At 43.6% G+C, this 4,710-nt stretch overlaps 1 long non-coding RNA gene across 3 annotated transcripts; it reads left to right on the forward strand.

Moving 5' to 3' along the window:
* Positions 1-793: 793 nt before the first annotated feature.
* Positions 794-3,677, forward strand: LOC123049357 (uncharacterized). 3 transcript variants are annotated; one of them, XR_006423571.1, is made up of 3 exons: positions 794-1,254; positions 1,513-2,550; positions 3,424-3,677. It is a non-coding gene; the product is annotated as an uncharacterized lncRNA (long non-coding RNA). The 3 variants fall into 3 exon arrangements; XR_006423572.1 differs by having other exon boundaries at positions 1,513-2,214; positions 2,319-3,677; XR_006423570.1 differs by having other exon boundaries at positions 1,513-3,677.
* The last annotated feature ends 1,033 nt before the right edge of the window (positions 3,678-4,710 follow it).

The raw sequence follows: 4,710 nt of genomic DNA on the forward strand, positions 1-4,710 counted from the left end.
CGCAGCCTTGCCGAAGTCTGCCGCATGGCAGCAATAAATCCATGGAGCGATACGGCTATAACCTTCAATGCCAATGACGAACCTAAATTCCGAACAGCCCGAGCACCAGCCGCCTTGGTCCTTAGTCCAATTGTGGACGGCTTCCGGCTTACTAAAGTGCTCATGTACGGTGGCAGCGGATTAAACCTCATCTATGAGGAGACTCTTCGAAAAATGGAAATAGACAAGAGACGCATTGAGCAAAGCAGCACGGCCTTCAGAGGAATCATCCCTAGTCGGGAGGCACGATGTGCAGGAAAAATAACACTAGATGTGGTATTCGGCACGCCGGAGAATTATAGGTCCGAAGAAATCACATTCCAAGTGGCCCCATTCAGTAGCGGATACCACGCCCTTCTAGGGCGGGAGGCATTCACGATCTTTCAAGCTATACCCCATTACGGGCACATGAAGCTCAAAATGCCCGGGCCCAATGGAATCATCACTCTAGCTAGTGATCTGGACATAGCACTCCGCGCCGAAAACAAAACCGCCACACTAGCCCTCGAGGTGTTATCCGAAACCCTTGCGGCCAAAGAACTAACTGCGTTGCGCTCCACAGTAGACAGGGACGACGTGATACTCGACAAAAGACCCACGTCCACCTCTTTTAAACCAGCGGACGAAATAGTCAAATTCCAGGTCCACCCAACGGACCCTACAAAAACAACATCCATCGGGGCACAGCTGGACCCCACAACAAATGCCCACTACAACAAGAACCCCCTATACCAACGTATGTCTAGCACCGATATAACAGGATGTGTTGTTTTACACGGGGAAAAAAGGTATGATGCCTTGTTTCCCACTTTCCCCAATTTAGCGCTAACCTCCCCGTGCCCACACCTCCACCTCTTGCGCACGAAGCGTTTTCCTGTTCCCCCGTCGTTTTGGCCTTCAGCCTAAGCGAGAGATGCACCTACAACAGCTAGGGTTCCAACCACCACCGTCCTTGGCCCTCGACCGCCTCCCCTGTTCCCTCAGTATGTTCAAGAGCCTCCGCCAAGCCCTCCTCCCTCACCACTCTCTCCGCGCGTCGGGGACGCACTCGACGTCGTCGCGCCTCCTCCTCGCGTTGGGAAACGCGTCGCCGCCGTCGTTTCATCCGCATGGCCGGCGATGCAGACGCCGGCGTTGTTCATCCACAATCCACACAGCCAGGAACGACGCAAGCACTGACGCCCCCGTCTTCCTCACACTGCAGTAGTTCAGCCGGTCCTATTCTGCCTCCCCGCATCTGTACTTGTATTATGTAAAAGTAATATTCCCCGTTGTCCTCGCCCATCCTTGTTTTTCCTTGCCGGTCGCATCTTACAAGTTACAACACCAATGGACTGCATGCTTGTTGATGATTTTCCCTGCCTGCGTAGCTGCACATGCTGATTTCAAACCTACTAAGATTTCCTATTTTACGTGCATCACTGAAGGGAACCGTTTAACTGACACATAAGTTTCTTGTTGAAATAAATGCAGGATTCTTCTACCCAAACGTCGAACAAGAGATGATTTCTGCAGAGAGACAACAAGTTCAGAACCTTTATGGTATTTTGCTTAGTGTGTCCCCTGCTCTCTCTCTCTCTCATTACGTAAATATTGTGCTCATGTTTTTGTGTATCATGCATGTTGTTAAGGAAATTACCATAATTTCGTGGTCAACCAAAAAGGCATCTAATCTTCATCCCTTGATCTCCCAGCTAGAGTTGGGGTAACCAATTCTTAGTTTTTAATTCATGATGGTTCTAATTCACTTACATTCAAGCCTCATAATGCTACTTTTAAGCCTCATAACAATCAGTAAAGTGTAAGACAAAAACCATGTAGAAAAGCAAGTTCAACAACCTTTTTCACCAAGCTTATACCTGAATGGGCTGATGCATGTAGATATGATATGTAATTTTAGTAAGACGGGAACATGAAGATTGATGTTTCAAGTGATGATAATGCATAGGGACTGGAGGCGTGGTTTGAGGTGGCAGTTAACCGTGCAATTTTCATGAAGAATGATTGCGTACATTTTTACTCAATACTCGTTTCTTGTGATGCATTAGGTTTTAGTTTTCTTGCTGCTATGTGTGTGGATCAATCCTTACTCTTTTTTCATAATGCTTGTGGTATGAGTCCTTATCTCTGCTTGGGGTGACGCTGCAAGATCGGACGGAAACCAGACTTCTTATGGTAGGCTCAGTCTCGTATGTTCTTTTACCCTGCAGCTAATCAATTATTCTGTGATGTCCTCTCTTGTATTCTAATTATGGCATGCTCTTGTTTATACTAATTAGATCAAGCACTCCTTCAAGGTCAAGTCAGGGGCTCAGGGTAGACAGTTCATAGTTTTCTTGCTGTTTCGTCTTTCTGTTTGTTAGTTCATTATGCACGTCTTCTTTCTATGCATGTGTTGATAACTCCAGTTGTTCCAATCTGATGATGCTTTTTCTCGTGTTGTTGCTTCTGCAGGTTCTGAGAATTTTACATGGATCAGGAAATTCTAATGTTTGACTTTGTAGTACTCAGGTAACAATGACGTTTTGTGTAATGTAGATTATTTAAAGATTTTTGATTTGATGGCACTGAGATTCTCCTAACACACCATAGCAAGCATGACTAATAAATCGTCCCAAGAATGGGTAGTACGGGAGTGATGTGCCCCAAAGCTAATTAGTGCAGAGACCATTGGAGAATAGAAATATTGAATTATGTATAGTTGGTATAACTGGTCACCTAGAATACTTATCACTTAGTCGGTTGCTGGGCTCATCTCACTATTACTATTAATATAATTTTGGATAATTTTTGGTAGTAAATACAAGCTGATGGTTGTTCACAATGAATAGCCACATACGATTGGTCAAAGGTACTTGGTGTTTTAATAAGGAGATTTTTATCTGAACGAGCCATGGGTATTCAGAACATGTGCATGACAATGAAGAGAGAAATAGAATGTCCTCGGTTTACAAAGTAAGGGTGAAGACCCGGAGTCTCTGTGTTTGTACTTCATAGCATGGCAATGACCCTTTCGCTAGTGCATATTTTGTTATTTCTTTACAGAGCGATGCTACTGATGTTGCAAGTATCTGCACTTTCCACTTCTGCATTTTGGTCTTTTTTATAAAAAATAGACTGGAACATATAACTATATAATAATAGTTCATATAGTTTTGAATTGATGCGAGATGCAAAAAAATCAGTACATGGATATAGGGCATAATCATGTTATTTAATAATTGTTGTAGATGTTTTTATAATTAGATTATTAATTATCCCACCTCTGTGTACAAATCTATGTCTTGGTAAAAAAACATTTTTACAGTGCTGCTTTAAATTTTACTTCTCTATTAATCTAATTTACTTTACTGTAATCGCTTGCCTCATATTGTTATTTTGTAGATTACCAAGATAAATTGAGGATGCATGACTCATATTTTGATTGCAAGGCCAAGAAGATTTTGATTCCGAGGCAAATAGTTAGGCTACAAGTCAATTAGAATGTAACTTTTAGTATCAATGTTTCAAACATTATAGTTGATGGCAAGGTCAATAATTGGCCTACTACTAGATAGTTTCACCTCTTGTAATCTTTGGACCATGTTCTTTGTAATGCCACATATTTGATTTAATATATGAGACTGGATTGTTTATTATATTGCGGCTCCTATGCACTATTGGTGTTGAACTAATAATTTTGGATGCAATATATGAAAATCATTAATTGTTCATGCTATCTAGCAAAACTTCTAGAATCCTGTTGTGTAGGGTCACCACCAACACATATGTAGTGTTGTTGGGCCCTAGCCTTATATGTTGCTATCTAACAACGCTTCTACATGTTGTTTACCAACGCACGTATATACGTTGTTGTAGATCCTTCCAACGCCACCAACGGCAACGCATACTAATTCGTTGGTGTAGACCTTAGCAACACATATATGGACATACGACAACGCATTGATGCGTTGTTAAAGGGGGGTTCCTGTTGTAGTGGCCACATTGCGGGAGTTCTTGCGCGAAAATTGGGACATATTCGCCTGGCATCCTTCAGATATGCCAGGAATCCCACGCAGGCTGGCCGAGCACAGCCTTAACATTCTAAAGGGGTTTAAGCCGGTCAAGCAGACTCTCCGCCGTTTCTCCGAGCCTAAGCGACAAGCCATGGGAGAAGAGCTAGCCAAGTTACTTGAGGCCGGATTCATCAGAGAAATAAAACATCCGGACTGGCTAGCAAACCTGGTGATGGTACCAAAGAAGGACAAATCCTGGCGCCTATGTGTCGATTTCAAGGACCTTAACAAGGCTTGCCCCAAGGATCCCTTCCCCCTCCCCCGCATGGACCAAATTATCGACGCTACCGCAGGACACGATTCGTTGTGTTTCCTCGACGCATACTCCAGATACCATCAAATTAAGATGGCGGAGTCCGATCAAGCCGCAACGGCATTTATCACCCCATACGGCCCATTCTGTTTTAACACCATGCCTTTCGGGCTCAAAAACGCCGGTGCAACCTATCAACGCATGATTCAGACATGCTTTGAAACACAGATCGGCAAAACAGTGGAGGCATACGTAGACGATGTGGTCATTAAAACCAGACACATTGAATCCTTAATAGACGACTTGAGGCTCACGTTCGACAATCTCCGAACATACGACATCAAGCTCAATCCGGAAAAATGC

Source organism: Triticum aestivum, chromosome 2D, assembly GCF_018294505.1.
Source record: "Triticum aestivum cultivar Chinese Spring chromosome 2D, IWGSC CS RefSeq v2.1, whole genome shotgun sequence".
Taxonomy (NCBI): domain Eukaryota; kingdom Viridiplantae; phylum Streptophyta; class Magnoliopsida; order Poales; family Poaceae; genus Triticum; species Triticum aestivum.